This window comes from Lissotriton vulgaris, chromosome 10, assembly GCF_964263255.1.
Source record: "Lissotriton vulgaris chromosome 10, aLisVul1.2, whole genome shotgun sequence".
Classification (NCBI taxonomy): domain Eukaryota; kingdom Metazoa; phylum Chordata; class Amphibia; order Caudata; family Salamandridae; genus Lissotriton; species Lissotriton vulgaris.
This window is the reverse complement of record NC_141698.1, coordinates 404,708,840-404,734,195: the sequence shown is the minus strand read 5'-3', so window position 1 is coordinate 404,734,195 and position 25,356 is coordinate 404,708,840.

Below are 25,356 nucleotides of genomic sequence, written 5' to 3'. Positions count from 1 at the left end.
GCCTCACTTTTAGCTCGAACGGCTGAATGGATTTACTCGAAACTTGGCAAAATTATAGGGACTGTTAGCCCGATGTGCCTTTGCTGGGTCTCAATATATGTGCTCCAGTGGATTTTGGGAAATTAACGTTTAAAAAAACAGATATATCTGTGACAGCGTCCTAGATAGCGCTCCAGATCGCGTACTTTTCGCGTAACGGAGCTTTGCGTAGCGAAGCTGATTGGCTCTCCGGTGTCAGTCAACATTCTAAACAGTCCGGTGCGGCCGCCATCTTGTCTCTCGGTAGGATCGGGAGACAAGAGGAGGAGAAAAACGAAGGGGGAATTTAATGAAAGGGGGCAAGGTAGACCCCTCTTGACCCCCTAGGAATGATGTTGGGGTATTAAAGGGTCCCGTGGGGCAAATAATAAAAATTAGATTTTTCGCTGTAGAAGCGCTTCTCGGTTCGCAAACCGGGTCGCAAACTGGTAGCGAAACGTGAATTCGCCATTTTGTGTTTCGATTTAATTAAATTACTAGGTATAAGGGGGTACGGGAGACGTATCCTGACCCCTTATGTTTTCTGAAGGTGGCTGAGGAGGCTCATATATGTTGATACATGTCTTCCAGCGGCTGTGCGTGAGCGTTTTTTTTTTTTGCTGCGTGACGTCTGTTAACGTTCGATTCGATGGAAATTAGGAACTGTTGACCGCCATTTTGTCACTGCGAGTAAATATTTTGTTAAAAATAATTGTTATAAATTAATCCTTATTGATAAACATTGTCTGCGCCATCTTGCCTTTTTTGCAATGCCACACTTTTGTTGAGCATGGCAGACATTTTAGATTCCTTGACCAGACCCACTCTCTGCACGCCGCCGATCCTCAGCATGGCTCCCCACCCTCGCAAGCATCTCCCCCACGCACTGGTCACCCCCACTCTCTCTCTCATGCATGGGCCAGAAACCTCCTCCTATCTGCGCTGTTCGTGAGCGTTTTTTTTTTTTGCTGCGTGACGCCTGTTAACGTTCGATTCGATGGAAATCAGGAACTGTTGACCGCCATTTTGTCACTGCGATTAAATATTTTGTTAAAAATAATTGTTATAAATTAATCCTTATTGATAAACATTGTCTGCGCCATCTTGCCTTTTTTGCAATGCCACACTTTTGTTGAGCACGGCAGCCATTTTAGATGCCTTGACCAGACCCACTCTCTGCACGCCGCCGATCCTCAGCATGGCTCCCCACCCTCGCAAGCATCTCCCCCACGCACTGGTCACCCCCGCTCTCTCTCTCATGCATGGGCCAGAAACCTCCTCCCATCTGCGCTGTTCTTCTCTGAGAATCACACCCTGTGCCCGCCCGACACCTCCCTTTCACCCTATTCACTACCACACCCTCTGACACTCCTCTTCCTCTGTGTCCGATTGTCCAGGCCGGTCCCAGGCTATCACCTAGCCCTGCAGATGTAGTTTATGGCCCTAGCTGTAGAGAATCACCCCTCTTCAAAGGAGTTACAGTAGATCAAGGCACCCACCCGATGACATCCGTCACACCACACGCGTTCCTACTATCTGATAACCATCCTGTATTGTGCTTGGGGAGGGGATTCTCACTGTGAGGGTGTGTGGGTCTGAGCCTGAAGCGGAAGATTCCAGGGATGCCTCTTTGTACATCAAAGTTTGTGTCACATTAAAAATATATAGCACTCCAACAAAGTAGTAGGATTATAACATTTTAATAACTTATAAATATATACAACGCAACAAAAACAGTAAATACATTTAAACATTTTTTTAAAAAAGAAGCAACAATGGTCAGTAGCTGTGTTTTGTGCGAATAGTCCCAAGGCAGCACAACGTGCTGAGTTCTGGACGGCACCCAGGTGATGTTACCTGGGTGCCGCACTGGTTTTTGGTATCCTACAATGCAGCTCTGAAAAACGGCGTGGGGCATCCCGGGTGGTGCGGGGGGAGGCCTCGTCAGTAGCGGTCTGTTGTGCGAATAGTCCTAAGGCAGCAGAACGCACTGAGATGTGGATGGCACCCAGGTGATGTCCAGTAAGTTGCCGCACTGGTTTTGGCATCCTACAATGCTGCTCCGAAAAACGGCGTGGGGCGCCCCGGGGGGGGGGGGGGGAGGCGGCGTGAACGGGCCTCCCCATGTGGAGGCTCGTCTGCTGTACTGGGGCGCCCCTTTACCGTTTCAGTTGTCATTCCGCCCGCTTTTGCTACACTGTGCCTCATCCTCCATTCAGCTGTTTATCGCCCGCTCTTGCGGCTACAGCGTCTCACTCACCATGTAGTTGAGTTGCGCCCACTCTTGCGGTGCAGCGATAGGCGGCTGCCACAGGACTCTTAAAATGGCGGACGGCTCTTCGGATTTGGGCCTGGTCCACTAAAATGGCCCTGGGACACCTTGGAACTCGGATGTCCCCTGAGCCTTGAAGATTTTACAAAAGTCTTGGGGGCCCCCGACTCCTGCAGGCTTCCGGTGGGGAGCGGCTGCCATGATTGCTCACGGAATGACCATGACGGAGCCACGAGATGGTGGTGCTCTCATGCTGACGCCAGCTTCAGTCTGAAACATCCAGAAACAAGGTGGGGCTTTCATCGTTTGGGAAAAAAAAAATGTTTTAATCCAATGAAAAGTGTTATTTTTAGGTCATATGATCAAGCCTTCCATCATTAGGAAACCAAAAGTAAAATGAACCAATGAAAAGTTTTATAAACAAGTCACATGACCTGTTATGCTTATGTTACGTGCTGCTATAAAAAGCGTAGAAAATCCGTTGGCACGTGAGGCGGCGTCAGTAGCGGACCGATGTGCGAATAGGCCGAAGGCAGCACAACGCGCCAAGATCCGGATGGCACCGAGGTGGTGTTCAGCAAGTTGCCGCACTGGTGTGGCCATCCTACAATGCTGCGCCGAAAGTCGACGTGGGGCTGTGGCCTGTGAGGTTGCGTCAGTCAGTGGGGGCTGTTTGAGGATCTGACTGCATTGGAAAGCAATGTGATGCCGTGCGTCGCCCCCAAGATGGAGGCTCCTCGGCTGCAGTGGGGCGCCCCTTGGTGTTTCACTCGCTATCCAGCTGAGTTGCGTCCGCACTTGCGGCTACAGTAGGCCGAAGGCAGCACAACGCGCCGAGATCTGGATGGCACCGAGGTGGTGTCTAGCAAGTTGCCGTACTGGTGTGGCCATCCTACAATGCTGCGCCAAAAGTCGGCGTGGGGTGCCCCGTTGGCCTATGAGGTGGTGTCAGTAGCGGACCGATGTGTGAATAGGCCGGAACCAGCACAAGGCGCCAAGATCCGGATGGCACGGAGGTGGTGTCATAGTTGAGAGTTCTGAGCAGCGCTTGTAACACTGTCTGAAGATTATTTGCACCTGCTGCAGCTTCACTATTGCCCTGGTGTGGCCAAAGATCGCCCCGCCCATGACATAGGCGGCCGGCTCCCGGGGTCCGGCGGAACTTTTTTCCTTTTCCTTTCTGCATCTTGTCCCACAATTCGTTTGACCGGTACACAGAAAAAATATCGAGTTTTAAATATCGATATACAATAATATCGAAGTTTAAATATCGATGGGACAAAATATCGAAGGTAAGTAATATCGACAGTCTTAATATCGATATTAGTATGATATCAGTAATATCGAAGTTTTAAATATCGATGTCAATAATATCGAAATAATATCGAAATAAATAACTTCGATGTTACTAATATCAATTTTTAAATAAATTTAGTGTACATTATATTGTATTTATTATGTTTAATTATTTATTTTTAATGTAATTTAATTAAATATTGTCTTTTACTACTGTAGCGGGTTGTGGGTTTATAGAGGAATACGGTGGGAAGTAAATTAATTATGTTAAATTAATTATTAATTAGTAGGAATTATTAATTAATTAATTGAGAAATAATTTTTAATTAATTTTAATTAATTGATTAATTGATAAATATGTTCTGTAGCGGGTTATGGGTTTATAGGGGAATAGGGTGGGAAGTAATTTAATAATAATTATTAATCAATATATGTTTGTACATATTTTAATTAATAATTAATTGGTAATTAATTTATATTAATTAGTTAATTAATTAATATAATTTTGTACATATTTTTAATTATTAATTAGTTGGTAATTAATTAATATTAATTAGTTAATTACATTAATTATAGTAATTTTTTTATATATAATTTTTTGTTATTCTTAATTAATTAATTGGGAAAAATAATATTAATTATTAAATTAAATTAATTACAGCTAATGTGCTAATATATTTACTTTATTGTTATTGTTAATTAATAATTAATTGGTAATTAAATAATATTAATTAATTTTGGATAAAGGAGTATTTTTAGGGTTCAGGGTCAGTTTTCAGTTTTTGGGTAAAGGGGTATTTTTAGGGTTCAGGGTCAGTTTTCAGTTCTTGAGTAAAGGGGTATTTTTAGGGTTCTGGGTCAGTTTTCAGTTTTTGGGTAAAGGGGTATTTTTAGGGTTCAGGGTCAGTTTTCAGTTTTTGGGTAAAGGGGTATTTTTAGGGTTCAGGGTCAGTTTTCAGTTCTTGGGTAAAGGGGTATTTTTAGGGTTCAGGGTCAGTTTTCAGTTTGTGGGTAAAGGGGTATTTTTAGGGTTCAGGGTCAGTTTTCAGTTTTGGGTAAAGGGGTATTTTTAGGGATAAGGGTCAGTTTTCAGTTCATGGGTAAAGGGGTATTTTTAGGGTTCAGGGTCAGTTTTCAGTTTTAGGGTAAAGGGGTATTTTTAGGGTTCAGGGTCAGTTTTCAGTTTTTGGGTAAAGGGGTATTTTTAGGGTTCAGGGTCAGTTTTGGGTTTTTGGGGTACAGGGATATTTTTTGGGTTCAGGGACAGTTTTGGGTTTTTGGGGTACAGGCGTACAGGGTAAAAACAAAAATATATTACATTAAATCAATTAAATAACATTAAAAAAAATAAAATTACATTAAATTATTAAGTGTTTTATTTATTTTAAATGTATATGTATTAGTTTTAATTTTGTTTGTTTAATATTTGTAAAATTATATGTATTTTAAAATTATTTTTACATTATTATTAATACATTTAAAAAAACGATATTTTTAATTCCGATATTTTTGTACTACGATATTTTTTTTCCGATATTTTTGTACTTACCTTTATGAAGATAGGATTCCGATATTTTTGATGTCGATATTTTTGTTCCGATATTTTTGTAGTTCGATATTCTGTCTGTCGATATTATGTCAGGCATTCGTTTGACCTGAAGACACAACCAGGTCCCTGAATGTGTACAGGGGGACGCTATTGATTGAATCAAAATGGCGGCTTCACACAAAGCTGACTCAAGCGTTGCTGCTGATGCTATACAGACAAAAACTGGTTTTCAGTTTGTACATTCTTCAGGATTTTTCCATTCAAGGCTGGTTGAGAGTTTGTAGAACAATGGCTTCAGATCTTGCCCTACCCTCTTTTGACTGATGTTCTTGTTGCCTATCTCTTCTGTTGTCATTTAACTGAACCTTTTTTGACTGCCGAAAGGGGTTCTGGTCCGACCGCTGGTTGGTGGAGACATTTTGACTATATCCTGGACCTGCCCGGCCTCGCCCAAAATGGCGCCGGTATAAATGGGACTCGTAACTCCTTGTTGTGTACTGGTTGCTCAACGATATCACGAGATACGTATGCAGTTTTGAAGCACATGGCGGGCGGGGCGAGAATTTATTGCATATTTTGACATCCTTATTGATATTAAGTTCTGATGTGTTATTGATTACTGTACTATTGAAAGTTCGAATTAACGTCACCCATGGTACTTGCCCGCAAATGTATATCTAGAAAATTTTATTGTAAGTGGCCCTGTCGTATTTTAAATACAAAATATACATCCACCGATTCCGCAACTGTTAGACACCTTAGTTCTTGCAACCTAATGGCCCGCTCGTTACGTTCCTCTACAGTGTAAATGTCTCCTCATCATATACGATTCCAGTTTGCTCCGTGGCCGGCCCACGTGGTTATAGGCCCGTATTTGTATACTGACATTTTCACAATAAAGGTTTTTAAAACAAAACATGGTAGTAGTATTTACATTGGTAAAGTTTTTAATTTTAGTCACTGTTTTCGAATCAGTAAAAGGCAAGTGAAATAAAGCAGTCCAATTACATGACGGATAAAAGGTATAATACGCAGGAACGCAGTAAATATAAATGGTCAAGGTCTGTTGTGTTTTCTACTCCTGCAACATAAAGTGATCGATAAGAATCTGATATTCAGGCGTATCGGCGACTAAGACAGCAGGCCGAGCATCTTTTGCTCAACGGCTCCGTCATGGGACGAAGAAACGCCCTTTTGCTAGAAAAAGGAATATATTTTACTTGCAGGACAGTTGTAAATTTTCCGGGAAAGTACATTAGCCTCGAACATTATAACATATATGTTTAAGAAAAATAATGTTCGAAAGCAATAAAAAGCGTAATTTTTAGGTCATATGACCAAGCCTTTCATCATTAGAATAACAAAAGTAAAATGAACCAATGAAAAGTTTTATTAACAAGTCACATGACCTGTTATGCTTACGTTACGCGCTGCGCGCCGCGCCCCGGATCGCTTCCGGGAAGCTGCACTTCGCGCACCGGAGCACTTCCGGGTGCGCTAACGCGGCGTGTCATATAACGCATTACGCGACAACGTAGGTCCAGAATATAGTCAAAATGTCTCCACCAACCAGCGGTCGGAACACAACCCCTTTCAGCAGTCTAAAAAGTTCTGTTAAATGAGAACAGAAGGGACAGGCAACAAGAACCATCAGTCAAAGAGGGGAGGGCAAGTTCTTCCCTACCGGGTCACGTTGGGGCGCTACCGGAACTGATCGAATTGGTAGTCTACAGTGTTTCTGGATGTTTCAGACTGAAGCTGGCGTCAGCATGTTGTAACTGTTATAATTGCTATTATGCACAGCATGAGAGCACCACCATCTCGTAGCTCAGTCGTAGCCATTCCACGAGCAATCATGGCAGCCGCTCCCCACCAGAAGCCTGCGGGAGTCGGGGCCCCCAAGACTTTTGTAGAATCTTCAAGGCTCAGTGGACGCTTTCGAGAATGGGGCCCAAGCCCTAGCAGACAAGCGTCCGAGTTCAAAGGTGTCCCAGGGCCATTTTAGTGGACCACGCCCAAATCTGAAGAGCTGGCCGCCATTTTGAGAGTCCTGTGGCAGCCGCCTATCGCTGCATCGCAAGAGCGGGAGCAACTCAACTACATGGTGAGCGAGATGCTGTAGTCACAAGAGCGGGCGGTAAACAGCTGAATGGCGGAAGAGGCACAGTGTAGCAAAAGCGGGCGGAATGGCAACTGAAACGGTAAAGGGGCGCCCTACTACAGCGTGTCTTCAGGTCAAACGGATTGTGGGACAAGGCCCAGAATGGAAGAGTCATCAAAAGGCAAAAAGTTCCACCGGACCCCGGGAGTCGGCCGCCTATGTCGGGGGCGATCTTAGGCCACACCAGGGCAACACGACTTGGGGAGGGGGCAGGAGCCAAGCGCCCCCTCCCAGTCCGCGCCACAACACCGTATGTTGAAAATCTGAAGCCATCGTTCTACAAACTCTCAACCAGCCTTGGATGGAAAAATCTTGAAGAATGTACAAACTGAAAACCAGTTTTTGTCTGCATAGCATCAGCAGCAACGCTTGCTATCAGAGTGCATGAGTTTCATGCTCGATCGATTGAGCTAGCCGGATCAGGCAACAAAAAGTATAAAATAGTTATGTAAATAGTTATTTAATAAAATGTTTTACCCTGTTACTTTGCTGGTGTGTTGTATATATTTATAATATTTGCATAGAGTTTATCGTTATTTTGGGCAGGGTGGGTGGCGGAGCCGAGCTGTCTTGCAGCCATCATGGTGTGGAGCTCAGTTCATCTCACTAGTTTCGTATTTCTCATGAAGGGTTGTTCCTAATGTTTCTATTTTAGCGAGGTCAAAAAGAGATCCCATTAGTGGCCTACTGATTTTGCTCGATTACTTTTGTTTTTTTACACGATTTTTCACTATCTGCAAAGACTAAACAGAGTATTGCGACTTTGTGCTTGTTTGCAAATAGAGAATGAACCAAAGAGAATCAATTCTAAAACAGTAAATGCTTGGATAACAATCAATCAAATGGAGAGACAAGCAGGCACGACGGATTACAACGGGGGCAAAGGCCTGCGTTAACTACCCTTCACTATCTGCAAAGAGAGAGTACTACTAAGAGAAAAGAGGGGGGGGGCAGCGTTCAAAGCACATCAGCGTGCATAAACACGAAAATGTTTTTACCTATCACGTACTTGACATTTGACAGCTTTTGATATTTGCTATTAAAAAACCATTGAAATTCACTGAAAAAACCATAGGTTTTAGCACATATATAGTTAGGGATTAGCATTTACAAAACCTTAATTTACTCGCACAAAACCATAGAAATTCGCATATATAGTTAGATGCAATAACTATATATCGCGCACCCGCAACCCACTGCTGATGATGTCACATATTACATCATTCATGACATGGTCAGTGACATCACTGATGACATCACTGATGACATCTCAAATGACATCACTGATGACATCTCAAATGACATCACTGATAACATCACTGATAAAATCACTGATAACATCTCATTTGTCATTACTGATCACATCACTGATGATATCATTCATGTGATAATACGATCAACCTCTTCAGACTCTAATATAACCTTAGATACAATCAGTGTAAACAGACTCTCACAGACTGTCACTCATCCATGGAGTTACTCACACACCTAGTCACTCATGCAAAGAATAAATCACACCTCCATTTCCTCAACTATACAGTTATACACACCTTACTTAATCAAACATATACTAACACATATTTACTCTCTTATACAATCCCTGATACAAGTTCACAATGATCCATACAGTCACTCACACATTCACTGGCTCTTATGCACAGTTATTTATATATGTCAACTCTTACATGTACTGTGTTTTACATATGTACTTACTTTGACATGTAGCACTGAGAAATCCAATTACTCACCAATGTACTCATGCAGATAGTCAACCGCCCATACAGCTGTTTCCACATGCACTTTTGAACCCATACATCTACTGAATCAACTGCTCACACATGTATGGACAGAGTCACACACCTCCCAGCCACCCCCACACACACACTCACTCTCCCATACAAATATTTGGGCAACCAATCAATAACCCATATAGTTACTCATATAGCTACTGATCAACACATGCAGCAGTTTACAGAACTACAGTAATAATGATGCACAAATTAAGACAGTTTAGTCACTAACCCATGCACTCAGTGAGACACATTTAATCATTCTCTCATACAGTCAGTCATGCACCTACTAAATCCTTCATCCAAACACTTATACATCCACTCATTCTTAAAGTTTACTCCTGGATTGTTGTGTGGTTCCTGAGAGCGTACTAGATTCTGATATCTGTGCAATACTAAATTATCCGGTTGCTTCGCCGGAGCGTACGCCACTTTTCAACGGGTCACAGCGTTGCAGCAGAAGCAGATTTGTTTGGATATATATATATATATATATATATATATATATATATATATATATATATATATATATATATATATATATATATATATATATATATATATATTTTTTTTATTCACCAAGAAAGCAATTATACTCGCACTCCACCAGGAAGATAGTTTATAGCAGGTTTATTTCTGTGCCATTACAGCACTCAGCTTAACCGACGCGTTTCGCAGCATCCACTGCTTGTTCACGGTTACAAACATTTGTCCCTTGTTTGTTTCTCTCTTTTATACTAGTAATTCACAATTGCCCTATTATGAAGCATTGTGGTACTTGCAGTTACTCTTACATTTTTATACATTTTATCATTTATCAAAAAGTGGCGTACTTCATTTGCTTACATCCAATATCGAGTGTAAAACATTCTGGCATTAGTATCAGGATAAAAATACTAACCTAAAAAGTACTGTTTTCAGTGCAACACGATTTGGGGGAAAATTTAAATGTAAAACGTAAAACGCAAAATGCAAAAATGCTTAGGACTCTAAGTGAGTCTAAATTATACACCACATTGCCTGCAACTAGCAAATCAATTCTGTTTTGTAAACATTGGAATATTATTACATATATGTTTCTCGGGACTCAGTGCCCTTTTCTTCATCATAAATTGCTTCTATGACAGTAGACTATTTTAAATTATTTGCAGACTAAGCATCTTGGGTGTATGCTACACATTGCATTAACGTTTTTCTAATATCTCTCGGGACTCAGTGCCCAATTATTCCCCACACAAAACCAGTACTATTGAATGTTTGAATGTTCTTCCATAGCCAGATATTATTAGCCTCTTAAAGGTGCACATAAAGTTCGTCGTCCCCATTTAGTCCTCCAGGGTTCTTAGTTTTAAATCGAATGATTAGCCTGGATTCCCGGCAACGTAAAGTCATCAGTCTATTACCCCCTCTCTCCTTTAATGGCACTGTTACCAAACCACTGTATGTAATATCTTTCCATGTCTTTTTTTCTTTTTCATGGGTTAGCATATGTTTTGCCATTGCATAGCTTTGATCGTGATTTTCTATTGCACGGATATGCTCTAATATCCTTTTGTGGAGAGGGCAGATGGTACTTCCGATGTACCTTTGGCCACAAAAACATTGTAACAAATAAACCACATGTGTGGTTTTACAGGTAATAGTACTTTCACTTTGAAGATTTTCCCTTTTGGGTCCTTGATTTTGGTGAGATTTCGTCCCACTTGACAGCTCTTGCATTGGCTACATTTTGTAAAGCCATTCCGTCTTCCATCTAACCAGTTTTTTGATTTTTTCATTATTTCAAAGTGGGTATTAACCAATTTGTCCGATAAGGATGGCGCTTTCCTAAATGTCATCTGTGGAAACTTACCAAGTTCACTCCCTATATCAGGATCTTTTTGTACGACATGCCAAAATTTTTTTAAAGTTTTGATTCAGGAAAAGGGGATATAAACAACATGACATTGAACTAGGTGAAAGGAGAGCAAGAGAGAAAAGCAGACTTGAAACATTAATTCCGTAAAGAGAAAAAGAAAAAGTAAATGATATAATCGCCAAGGAACCGATCAGAATGATATTGACATACACAAAAGAGAGCCACAAAATACGGAAAACTTTACAAAAATGTTGGCATGTCGTACAAAAGGATCCTGATATAGGGAGTGAACTCCGGCGTAAAGGGTGTTTCCATAATCTAGTCGGCTAGTGACTAGTGCGTGGGTGACTGTTTTTCTTGTTTCGGTGGGGATCCAGCTGAAGATTTTTTTTGAGCATGCGTAGGATGTTGAAGCATGATGATGAGACGGCGTTGACTTGTCTTGTCATCGAGAGGGAGGAGTCTAGGATGAAGCCCAGGTTACGTGTGTGGTCCATTGGTATGGGTGCTGTGCCCAGGGCCGGTGGCCACCATGAGTCGTCCCATGCAGAGGAGGACCATCCTAAGATGAAGACTTCCATTTTGTCAGAGTTTAGATTTAAACGGCTGTTCTTCATCCATTCGGCTACTTCTTTCATTCCTTTGTGTAGATTGGTTTTGGCGGTGTTGGGGTCTTTGGTGAGGGAGAGGATCAGCTGGGTGTCATCTGCGTAGGAGATGATGTTGAGGTTGTGTTGTCGTGCGATGGATGCGAGGGGACTCATGTACACGTTGAAGAGGGTGGGACTGAGTGGGGAGAGGAACGAAGTGAACGCAGCTGTGGTCCGTCCAATGGAGAGCTGTGGTGTGATCAAAGGAGATGTATTTGCTGGATGTGAAGATAGGGTCGAGCGTGTGTCCGGCTAAGTGGGTGGGGGTGTCAACAAGTTGTTTGAGTCCGAGATTGGCCAGGTTGTCCAGAAGGGTGGTCGTGTTGCTGTCATTATTCTTTTCCAGGTGGAAGTTGAGGTCTCCCAGTAAGATGTAGTTCTCGGAGGTGAGGGCATGTGGGCTGATGAAGTCGTTGAATTGTGTGCCGGTCTCTGGTGGTCTGGTGGTCTGTAGATGAGGGTGCCTCTAAGTGTGGTCCTGGGGTCGGTGTGGATTTGGAAGTGAAGGTGTTCGGCGGTCGCGAGGTTATCGTCGGGGTTGGTCGAGATTCGGATGGTGTTCTTGTGGACGATGGCGATGCCTCCTCCTGTTTGGTTGATGCGGTCATTTCGGATGATCTTGTAGGTGTCCGGGATGGCTATGGCGATGTCGGGCGCTGATGAGGCGTTCATCCAGGTTTCTGTAAGGAAGGCGACGTCCGGTGATGTAGTGTCGAGTAGGTCCCAGAGTTCAGTGGCATGTTTGTGGATCGATCGGGTGTTCAGCAGGATACACTTCAGGTGTTTGGAGGCGGAGTTGTGTTTGGAGGGGGAGGATTTGGCATGGGTCCTGATGCAGGCGAACTTGCAAGAGTGGCATGCGAATGCTCTGTGGGTGTGTCCTGGGGCAGCTACGCAGCATTGTGGGGTGCGTCCGGGGTTAAGGGCAAGGAGAGTAGCGGCGTCATATGTTATGCGGGAGGAGTGGATTTTGCGAGGACGAGGGGGTCTGGCGATGGGCGCGGTCCGGGCTTTCCTTTGGCGCACCTTTGGCGCGCATGGGGCGCGACCGCTGCGCGCAAAACCATCTGTCATAAGTGGATAATGGGGGGCGGGGCGAGGGAGGAGCAGCTGGGAGGCGGGTGCGTGCTGGGGAGCCTCGCTACGAGGCACAACAAACAAAATGGCAGCAATAAACAAACAGGCAAGCAGTCAGAGCTACGATGCAATCAGGCAATAATATATGTAATTTTGAATCCAGCAATGCGAGTGCAAAATAATTAATCTTCACAATTAATACTGCCAAGCAGTCACAACTACGATACCCAGGCAGCAATCTAATTTGCTTAAGCAGTCAGAGCCAAGCGCTATGATGTCCGGCCAGGGAGTGTGGGGGAGCGACCTCTTCTCACGAATATAGAGAGGTCACAGCGCTGCAAACAACGGAGCAAGCTGAAGACAGTCCGTGGGAGGGAGGAGCAGCTGGGAGGCGGGTGCGTGCTGGGGAGCCTCGCTACGAGGCACAACAAACAGAATGGCAGCGATAAACAAACAGGCAAGCAGTCAGAGGTACGATGCAATCAGGCAATAATATATGTAATTTTGAATCCAGCAATGCGAGCGCAAAATAAGTAATCTGCACAATTAATACTGCCAAGCAGTCACAACTACGATACCCAGGCAGCAATCTAATTTGCTTAAGCAGTCAGAGCCAAGCGCTATGATGTCCGGCCAGGGAGTGTGGGGGAGCGACCTCTTCTCACGAATATAGAGAGGTCACAGCGCTGCAAACAACGGAGCAAGCTGAAGACAGTCCGTGGGAGGGAGGAGCAGCTGGGAGGCGGGTGCGTGCTGGGGAGCCTCGCTACGAGGCACAACAAACAGAATGGCAGCGATAAACAAACAGGCAAGCAGTCAGAGGTACGATGCAATCAGGCAATAATATATGTAATTTTGAATCCAGCAATGCGAGCGCAAAATAAGTAATCTGCACAATTAATACTGCCAAGCAGTCACAACTACGATACCCAGGCAGCAATCTAATTTGCTCAAGCAGTCAGAGCCAAGCCCTACGATGTCCGGCCAGGGAGCGTGGGGGAGCGACCTCTTCTCACGAAGATAGAGAGGTCACAGCGCTGCAAACAACGGAGCAAGCTGAAGACAGTCCGTGGGAGGGAGGAGCAGCTGGGAGGCGGGTGTGTGCTGGGGAGCCTCGCTACGAGGCACAACAAACAAAATGGCAGCGATAAACAAACAGGCAAGCAGTCAGAGCTACGATGCAATCAGGCAATAATATATGTAATTTTGAATCCAGCAATGCGAGTGTAAAATAATTAATCTGCACAATTAATACTGCCAAGCAGTCACAACTACGATACCGAGGCAGCAATCTAATTTGCTCAAGCAGTCAGAGCCAAGCGCTACGATGTCCGGCCAGGGAGAGTAGGGGAGCGACCTCTTCTCACTATTACCTGTAAAACCACACATGTGGTTTATTTGTTACAATGTTTTTGTGGCCAAAGGTACATCAGAAGTACCATCTGCCCTCTCCACAAAAGGACATTACGTTGCCGGGAATCCAGGCTAATCATTCGATTTAAAACTAAGAACCCTGGAGGACTAAATGGGGACGACGAACTTTATGTGCACCTTTAAGAGGCTAATAATATCTGGCTAATAATATCTGGCTATGGAAGAACATTCAAACATTCAATAGTACTGGTTTTGTGTGGGGAATAATTGGGCACTGAGTCCTGAGAGATATTAGAAAAACGTTAATGCAATGTGTAGCATACACCCAAGATGCTTAGTCTGCAAATAATTTAAAATAGTCTACTGTCATAGAAGCAATTTATGATGAAGAAAAGGGCACTGAGTCCCGAGAAACATATATGTAATAATATTACAATGTTTACAAAACAGAATTGATTTGCTAGTTGCAGGCAATGTGGTGTATAATTTAGACTCACTTAGAGTCCTATGCATTTTTGCGTTTTGTGTTTTGCGTTTTACATTTAAAGTTTCCCCCAAATCGTGTTGCACTGAAAACAGTACTTTTTAGGTTAGTATTTTTATGCTGATACTAATGCCAGAATGTTTTACACTCGATATTGGATGTAAGCAAATGAAGTACGCCACTTTTTGATAAATGATAAAATGTATAAAAATGTAAGAGTAACTACAAGTACCACAATGCTTCATAATAGGGCAATTGTGAATTACCAGTATAAAAGAGAGAAACAAACAAGGGACAAATGTTTGTAACCGTGAACATGCAGTGGATGCTGTGAAACGCGTTGGTTAAGCTGAGTGCTGTAATGGCACAGAAATAAACCTGCTATAAACTATCTTCCTGGTGGAGTGCGAGTATAATTGCTTTCTTGGTGAAAAATTAATTAGCAGGGAAAGCCCGTCCCGGAAACTCGCACCGGCTGTTTCAAGGACTGCCTTCGGTAACGGGATTAACTTGGTGAAGAAAAAAATAAATATATATATATATATTACCTACTGGCGGTCGCCAGTAGGTAGTTATAGTTAGGATTTTTTTCAATGCAAAATCTCAAAATTCTATTGTGAATAACTTTGGCGTCGGTTGACAAATCTGCCTGGAAATTTCCTCAAATTTGCCTCGTCAAGCTCTGGTCCTTCCCTGAAAGTTTGGGGGGGATTCGTCAAGCGGGGGCCGAGATAAAAGGGGGGTCCCAAAACGTGTTTTCTCCATGTTAATTTCCATAGGGCGGTCGACCTCACTTTTAGCCCGAATGGCTGAATGGATTTCCACCAAACTTGGCAGAATTGTAGGGACTGTTAGCCCGATGTGCCTTTGCTATGTCTCAAGATATGTGCTCCAGTGGATTTTGAGTAATTTAGGTTCAAAAAAATATATATATCTATGGCAGCGCCCCGGTACGCGCACCGGGGAGCGCACTGGGCGCGCCACGCGACTTGCGCACAGGAAGCTGATTGGCTCTCGGGTGTCTGTAAACATTCAAAACAGTCCGGAGCGGCCGCCATCTTGTGTCTCGGTAGGATCGAGACACAAGAGGTGGCCAAAACAAAGGGGGAAATGACCATAAGGGGGCAGAGTAGACTCCCCCTGACCCCCTAGGTTTGATGTGGGGGCTATAAAAGGGCCCCGTGGGGCAAAATTTTTTTTTTTTTAAATTCGTTTTGCGCGGGGGGAGCGCCCGGTACGCGCACCGGGGAGCGCACCAGGGAGCGTACCATGGGGAAAAAAGAATGACAGACTTTTCAAAAATTGTATGTTTATTAATTGTTCTTTTTTTTTTTTTTTTATTAAGTACCAACATGTAGGTACCAATGCAGAGTCTAAAATTTAATATACACCGTCTCCTTTGTAGATATCTTGCATGTTGTTACAGAAGTTACTGTGGTATATGGAATTCATACCATAGTCTGTCAGGAAAGCAGAAACAACATGGAGTCAGGACATGATAAAGAGATGTTAAATACACATTGGAGATAATATAGTGGGAGAAAGGAAGTAACTATGAGCAAACTTACTATGTAGCACAAAAAAGTTGCACAGTATACTATAAGTCTCACTTAATATTATAAACATTTTGGAACTACTTGATGAATTGCATATAAAAATGAATAATGTCTCAAACAATTTTTGATTATTAAATATAAATTTATTTTTCTGATTCTTTTTCAAAATTTAATAAAACTTCTAACAATATATTGTCTGGAATCTCCTCATTTTCATTCTGTGATTCTATTGATTCCACACACTGAACTAATTGATGGTCCAGAAACTCATCCATAAAATCAAAGTTATCATTCTCAGCAATTTTTTCTTCAGGGTTGTTGTCCAAAACAATTTCGAAAGAAATATTCTGTTCTCCTTCCATTTTGTTGCTGTAAATTGCATACAAAATAAATATATCAGTAGAGATAGGGCACTGTTGGCTTTAAGTTCAGACAGGTACTTGTGAGTTTTTAACAGTGAAGTTATCTTTGTGCAGTGTATGGTTTCAAGCAGGAAGTAGAACTATTAAAAAGTGCATGTGATGAAGCCTAAGTAAATTCATAATTTTACCAGAGAAGCCTAACTCAATCCATAATTATAACAGAGAAGCCTATCTCAATCTCTAACTCTTACAGAGGGACAGTATATAACTATCTGAAAACGTTTTCCCAAATTAATTTAAAGTGCATAACATAGTTCTCCTTTCAAATTAACAACTTACCTATTTTAAAGTAGTTGAAGTTTTCTTTCAAAATTCTTTCCAAATGTACCTTAGGTAGTGTTAGTCAAAATGGCTGTGCTTCCCTCTCATTTTTCATATATATTCATGTACTTAACCAATCAAATGTCAGCACATAAAAGTACAAAATGTAAGTAACATTTTAATTGGTTTAAAATTCAAACAGTTTCATATGTGTTTTAGTCATGTAATTTACCTCAGGATATTTAGACAGGGCTACAGTCCAAATGGCTCAATGGAATACCACCAAATTTGGGTAAATGGTAGGGACTGCTATGTAGTAGGGCCTATTCTATATTTGGTGTAAGTGTCTCCAGTGGTTTTTATGTAAATTACTTTCCCACATTTTTTTGGGGAGCGCTTACCGGTGTGTGCCCCGGTACGCGCACCGGGAGCGCTACGGAAGTCCGCCATTTTGTGTTTCTGTAGAATTGAGTCACAAGATGGAGGACAAACAATGTTGGGAATGGGTAGAAGGGGGCACGGTAGACACTTCCTGACCCTCTAGGTTTTCTGAGGGGGGTTTAGGAGGCCCATTTATGTCCCCCCCCCCAAAAAAATTTTTTTTTTTACATTTTTCACGGGGTGAGCGCCCGGTACGCGCACCGGGGAGCGTACCGGGGAGCGTACTCTGGTGAAAAATAGTGAAAAAAGTTAGAAAAAGAAAATCATTATGAGTGATCAGAGGTAGGGTAGCCCTGAAAAGAGCTTTTGGGTTCTGTGGCTGATTTAAGTACCTACAAGTAGGTTCCAATGCACAGTCTTAAATTCAGGAGGAATATTCTATTCCCCTCATCTGAGATGTGCACACCATCTCCTCTGTAGATGTCTTGCATGTTGTAACGCAAGTTATTGTTGTATATTGAACCCATTCCATAGTCTCTCATGTAAGCAGAAACAGATTTATTCACATGTTTCCGTGCTTTCTCAAATTGTGGACAAAACTGGTTGGACCAGTTCCATTTCTGTCTTTGGCATATATTGGAATATACCAAGGCAGTTTGTGGAAAAAGTGTCATCAATTGATCAAAGGTGTCCTTTAAAAGCATTTCCAGACCAACCCCAGTCATAGTGCCCAAGTCATTTCCACCACAGTGCACTATTAAGAGGTCAGGGTTTGGCAGATGCAAAAAGGTTTTCACCAATGGTATCAATTGGTGACATCTCAATCGTCTCTGGCCAATCCACTTGATTTCCACATTTGATAAATCAAGGTTGTGAAAATGTCTGCTAGCTGCATACCTTTGAGCCCAGTGGATGTAGCTATGTCCAATAATCCACACAGAATACATGATGAGAGAAGGTTCTGGTGCAGTCAGATGAAGTGTGGGAATGAAATGGCAGTTGGAACAGTAGGAGTTTACAAAAAAATATTTGTGGAATTTCTCTGCTCTTGAATCACAAGCAATGATTGGTGGATTCAGATAACTGAAAGTTAGGGTGCATGGGTGTGTTGTGTGAAAGAAGCAATTTGAATTGTTAAGAAAAAGTCACTAAAAGCAATAATGCCCTGGATAAGCTGGTGTATTGAGAGGTCAAACATCCTTGCTGACTTAATTTGCAACATTGTAGAATAAACGTTTGAACCTGAAAGTTCAGTTAGGAGGGAGTTGGTAACAGATAGAAAGGTCTGAGAGGGGGAAGGGTGTTGGTTTGAAAAAAGTGAGGGAAGAGTTTTGATTGGTTGAATTGAGGCATATGTGTGTAGAATTAGAGGTGTTCTCTGCCAGTCTTGGTTTCAGTGTATTGAGTGCACACCTTTTGCTCTGCTAAAGAAAAATTGGTGTGTGTGTCTGACACTGTTCTCAATCTCCTAAAGCATTTGTAAAGGTAAGTAATGATTCATTTAATTTAGATAGAGACTTGTTTGCTCTATGGAGAAGATTTGGAAGCAGATAGTGAAGTTTCAGTAGTAAAATTGAATGCTTGTACATAGGACTTGTGCTGTGTTTGTAAAAAGTTATTTAAAAAACGATTTTGGGGTAAATGGATGGCTTATATTTTTTAGAAGAAATTAATAGTGTTTGCCTCATTAAATAAATATATTTGAACCTTTTAGAATGATGTCACTTGCATTACCTCAGATTTGGAAGCAGATTGAGATTCTTTCTTATTGGTTTGTGGCATGTTTTTTGGAACTGCTTGATAAATAAGGCCCTGAGTTTTTTTGCTGTTGGTTTCTGTCTTGCTTTTTGATAATGCTTGCTATAAATATTTGCAAGATAGGGGATTTGTATTTTGTGAAACAGTGAGGTTTCAGTAGTGAAATTGAATGCTTGTACATAGGTCCTGCGCTGTGTTTCTAAAATGTTATTCAAAAAACGATTTTGGGGGCAAATCAATGGTATTTACATTTGGGTCTTATTTATGATTGCCTTGTGGCGCCGGTGCGTCACTTTTAACATGGGAAAAAAGTGACGCACTGGTGGCGCAAGGCCTTCATAAATAAGGGTAACAACAAAGAAGGAGTACCCACTTCATTAGAGGAAATATAGTAATTAACTATTTCCTCCAGGGTATTGTTTAGGTTTGCACAAAGTGCCCCAACCCGTTTATCCGGACAGTGCTTGTCCTTTAAGAAGACCCCTCACTCACCAACCTGGTTGGTGACATGCTTCATCATTGGGGTCCCACCCCATAGGCCGAGTGCCTATAGGGTGTGCTGCGACACCTGACTACAGTGGAGCGGGATATTGTTTCTTTTTTTATATGTGCTTACAATTACAGTGTGAGGGTATGTTTAAAAAGGGCCAGTACTACTCGATTCAAGACTTTATTCTTGAGTGTCTGTGCCCTGCTAAAACCAATGTGGCACCGTTGCCTAATTAGGAAGGCTGAGGTGTCTCGAGAAGTGTAGTAAAAGAATTATTAAAAATAGCGAAGTGTGCTATGTGCGGAAATTATAAAGAAAACTAGGTCTACATGTTTCAACCAATTTAAAAATTCTCTGGTTTTCGTCAGGACCGTGAATGTTTTTGCACGGGGTGGTACGCACGCGCTAAGGTGCGCCCTGCCCTCGTGCAAGCGTAAGACCACAAACTGTGGTCTAGATGAAAAAGGGTGTGTTAGATCCTGATTTCAGGAAAAAACACTCTGAAGCGATGTTTCTCACTTCATGGGCTTCGGATCGACCAAGACGGCAATTGTCCGTCACATTGGGTATGTGATCCTGTGGCGGTAAACCTACTTGGTTACTGTGCTCGAAGCCCCGATGAGTGATCGTTGCCTCGGTGAAGCCTAGTGAAGTAACCTGCTCGGCATTTCCTGGTAGGGGCGTGACCTTCATAAATAAGGCCCTGAGTTTCTTTGCTGTTGGTTTGTGTCTTGCTTTTTGATAATGCTTGCTATGAACATTTGCAAGATAGGGGATTTGTATTTTGTGAAACAGTGAGGTTTCAGTAGTGAAATTGAATGCTTGTACATAGGTCCTGCGCTGTGTTTCTAAAATGTTATTCCAAAAACGATTTTGGGGGCAAATCAATGGTATTTACATTTGGGTCTTATTTATGATTGCCTTGTGGCGCCGGTGCATCACTTTTAACATGGGGAAAAAGTGACGCACCGGTGGCGCAAGGCCTTCATAAATAAGGCCCTGAGTTTCTTTGCTGTAGGTTTGTGTCTTGCTTTTTGATAATGCTTGCTATGAACATTTGCAAGATAGGGGATTTGTATTTTGTGAAACAGTGAGGTTTCAGTAGTGAAATTGAATGCTTGTACATAGGTCCTGTGCTGTGTTTCTAAAATGTTATTCCAAAAACGATTTTGGGGACAAATCAATGGTATTTACATTTGGGTCTTATTTATGATTGCCTTGTGGCGCCGGTGCGTCACTTTTAACATGGGAAAAAAGTGGCGCAACGGTGGCGCAAGGCCTTCATAAATAAGGCCCTGAGTTTCTTTGCTGTTGGTTTGTGTCTTGCTTTTTGATAATGCTTGCTAAGAACATTTGCAAGATAGGGGATTTGTATTTTGTGAAACAGTGAGGTTTGAGTAGTGAAATTGAATGCTTGTACATAGGTCCTGTGCTGTGTTTCTAAAAAGATAATTTCTCCATGGAGCAAAATGTTTTAACCAAGCATTATCCAAAAATATGAGTAATCTTAGGAAACATAGATGACATGATTGTGAAATGTTTCTAAAAAGATAATTTCTCTATGGAGCAAAATTTTTTAACCAAGCATTATCCAAAAATATGAGTAATCCGAGGAAACATAGATGACATAATTGTGAAATGTGTTAATATATTTCTTGAATCATGCAGATGCTATCTAATCAACCTTTTTCTTTGTAATATTCTAGCCTTGAGTTACTCTCTATTACACCTTTTGTCTGTTTTATACCGTCTCTCTTTCTCTTTCTGACTTTTTTTCTCTCTTCCTCTTACACCCTCTGTCTGTCCTATTTCTTGTAACATCCTGTCTCTGATTTACTTCCTCTTACACCCTCTCTGAAACTTACTCTCTGTCTCTTCCTTTACAGGCTCTCTCTGTTTTAGTCTCTTTTACAACCTTTTCTCTTCTAACAGCCTCTCTCTGTGTTAGTTCCTGATACACCCTTTCTCTGTTTTATACCCTGTTACATCCTTTTTCTGATTTACTCCCTTTTTTGACTGACTCCCTTTCCCTATTACATCATTTTTCTGTCTTTCAACATATTATACACTCTCTTTGTCTTAGTCCTTTTGTATGTTTTACTCCCTCTACCTGTTTCTTTGTCTGAGTCTCTCTGTGTTTTTGTGTTACTCCTTCTAGCTGTTTTTCTTTGTCTTACTCCTAGTTATATAGTTGCTGTGGTATACACTTAGATATGTTGCAAATTAGTGCTTATATCGTTTGCTTATTGTGATTGCTTTGTTGTTTGCTAATAGTGGTCTATAATGTGTTATTTTTTTCTTTACCACAGATTGAAATCAACATTTAAAAAGTAAGCAAAAATGCCGTCAAGGCAAAGGAGAAGAAAAAATACCATACGGAAAAAAACTAAATTAGCAACGGAAGTAAAGGAATCCTCTACAACAAGTACTTCAAAAAACACCCAAAAAGGTCCTGGTAAGACAACTAAGTCTTTTTTTCGCAACATATGTAAAACAAAAACAAATGTTAACGGTAATGTGAAGATCCAGAAGGAGAGAGCAAATTTGAAAAGGAAGGAGAGGCCCTCAAAAAATGTCTCTATAGGAGCAGGAGAGAAGAATATGGATAGCAATAGAAGGTTAAATCAATTTAGGGACATTCGTAGACGAATGTTTCGCAATAGGGTAGTTTTAAATTTGCTAAAAAATGAAAAGAAAGGTAAACAGAGAGCTGCTTTTTACAAGAAAAAGAAAAGTGTAGAGAAGATTGTTGATCAGGCTTTTGAAGTTAAGAAAAAATTATTTATTTTAGTAATCAATAGAATTAGGATACTTAATAAGGCAATTGATGTTTTCAAATCGAACAGTAGATGGAAAAGAATAATTAATCGGACTAATTTTTGTGAAGTATTTTCTGGAGAATGGATGCATAGTTCAACTTCTGAGCCATTTTTTAATGAGGAGAGTTACTTTCAGGAAAATGATTTGGTGCATGCAGTTGACACCAGTGGTCGAGCATATGAGGTGAAAGATGGTTGTGTGATGGAAAAAGAGAAACTTGTATCTAGAGATGCAGAAGAGGTGTTAGCTGATGAAGTTTTAGGGAGACGTACTAAGGGTCCAGTGTACACATGGAAGTGCAGTAGTATTTGTAGTGTGCGATAGGATTCAATCGATTTGCTTCGAAATTTCTTACGTACATATAGTAAGAAAAGTGTAAAACAGAAAGTGAAGATCTTGCAAGAGTTAGATCCTTGCAGAGTGAGAGAAAACACAGGTTTGCATGGGCATTCACTGGCTTGTCTTTCTAGAAAAGTATGTCAGAGTGTTTTTCATCATTTTAGGATGTTAGCAGTGCATCATAATAAGGTGAGGAAATTAGTGAGAAGGTTGTATTATGCAAAAAGTCCAGCACTTAAGCTTAAACAGTTAAACAGTGCTCTTTTGCATGGATCTGAAGTAGATGTGAAGACTATTTGTGAAGAAATTGAGTTTTGTCATTTTGGGAACAAAGAGGACAGTGTAGAAATGGATATAGTAATGGATGGTAATGTGGAAGACAATGTACATATTTCAAGTACAGAAGAATTTGACGAGGAAATTACCAAGTTTAAGGTGAAATCAAGTGAAAGGCCTAATTTAACTTGTGTGTGTTGTCGACGGACTCATTATAAGATTCAGACTAAGTTAGTTGATTTATATGCAAAATGTGAATTGGAAAATAATAGTGAATGGAAGGATTTTGTAAGTTATTTGTTGGTGGAGAATTCTTTTGATTTGAGTTTTGATCAGCGTATTTGTAATTATTATTTGAAAAAATATCAAATGAAAATAGAATGCCTGCTAGAGCTGCTCATAATAATCTTCAGTTGATAGATATTCCTTCTGAATTGATGGATTTAAATACTTATGAATCATTTTTGATTCAATGTGTCCATCCTTTTCAAGCTATTGTTCGCATGGAGCCTAAGATAGGGAAATTACCTCCTACAGATTTACAAAGAGGATTAAAGGGAAGAGTTGTTTATTTGCCTCTAGATGTCAAGAAAAATATTGATACAATTGGTGTAGAAAGAGTAGAAGAGGATCCTCTGGTTATTCTAGTTAATGGGGTTCCGACAAAGAGTAAGAAAATCTGGCAAGATTTAGTGGATGTTAGGAAAGTCAAAAAGGCAACATTGTATTTGGTCAAAAACAATGAGTACTATAAAGATGTAAGTGTTGGAGTAGAGGAAACAGCTACAGAAGAAGACAGTGATTGTTCAGTTGGTCCAATTGAAAAAGCTGATGTGTCTAGAAGTGAAGAAATATATGAACATTATACTGTTCATCCTTTGCATTCCAAAGAAGTAATGGGGAATGCAATTGACTTGTTTCAAATGAAAGCAGCAAAAGGAAGTCCTATCAGTGTATGTGAAGAAAGTTTGGAAGCTTGTTGTTTTCCACAGTTATTTCCAACAGGTCGAGGTGGACGATATGACGATCGACCAGTTCAAATTCCTGCAGCTGAATACCGGACTTTAAGATTATATGCTGAAGATCCAAGGTTTCGTCAATACATTCCGTATTTGTTTCATCTACTGTATGAAAGTGATTTGTCTGGCCTTTCTTATGCAGTTAATCATATACTGAAAAGTGGAGCTCATCTGCAAAATGTTTCGGCGAGGGACTTTATGGAGAAAGTCAATCTGCAAGACAGTATTTTGGAATCTCAGCTAATCAATCTCATGGCATGTCAGCGTGGAACAAACGAGTATTGGTTCCATCGTCATGGGGAATTGAAATGTATGCTAATAAACTTAGGAACTCCTACATGGTTCCTCACTCTTAGCTGTGCTGAGTATGCATGGGACGACTTACTTCAATTTCTACGAGAGGCAAATGGAAACATACAAAATATAGAATTGAAAACACCTGGAGAACTGTGTTCTTTGGGTCCAGTGAATGTTTGCAGATATTTTAATCATAGATTTGAAGCTATGATGTCTTTTATTACCAACAAAAAAAATCCTACCCTTGGAGAGGTTTTGGATTTCTTTTGGAGGAAGGAATATCAAGCGAGAGGTGCTCCTCATATACATATGTTGTTGTGGATTAAAGATGCACCCAAATTTGGATCAGATTCAGATGAAACAGTGATGAGTTTCATTGAAGAATATTCAACATGTGCTGTTCCGAAAACTACTGAAGAAAACAGTTTAAGGCAACAAGTTTTACGTTTTCAATCTCATCGTTGTGGAAAGTACTGTCGTCGAAAATTTAAAAACAAGGAGAAATTCTTCACGAAATGTCGTTTCACGTTTCCACGACCAGTGATTTCTAAAGGAAGAGTAAATAATTTGATGTCTTCTCTTCGACATACTTTGACAAGGAAATCACCCAAAAATACATACAATTTAAAAAGAAACAAAGAGTCCAAGTATATGAACGACTACAACCCAGTGATTTTATCCATGTGGAATGCTAACATGGATATTCAGTTTGTTGCTGACAACTCTATTGCTGTGGCTCGATATGTGACATCTTACATCACAAAAAAAGAAAAGACTGAACTGAAGGAAATGTGGGAAGACATTTCACATGAAAAGAGTATCAGTAAAAAATTATACAGTTTCAGTCTGAAGATGTTGTCGCATCGAGAAATTGGAGCATATGAATGTTCTCATCGGTTATCATCAGCAAGTCTCTATGCCAAATCAAGAACAATCATTTGGGTGAGTCTAGGTCTTGCTGCAACACAAAACATAGTTTTGATATCTGTACAAGAAACTGAATATTTGGCAGAGGAAGAACCAAACAGTACAGATATTTTGAAGACAAACATGTTGCATACATACTATCCAAATAGAAGTACTCACCTTGAGAACACTTGTTTGTATGAAGTTCTGCAAAACTACAGTTATAAGAGGAACATCACAGAAGATATCAATAATGGAAAATATGCTGTCATTGGGTATGAAGGATGTCTAGTGAAGCAGAG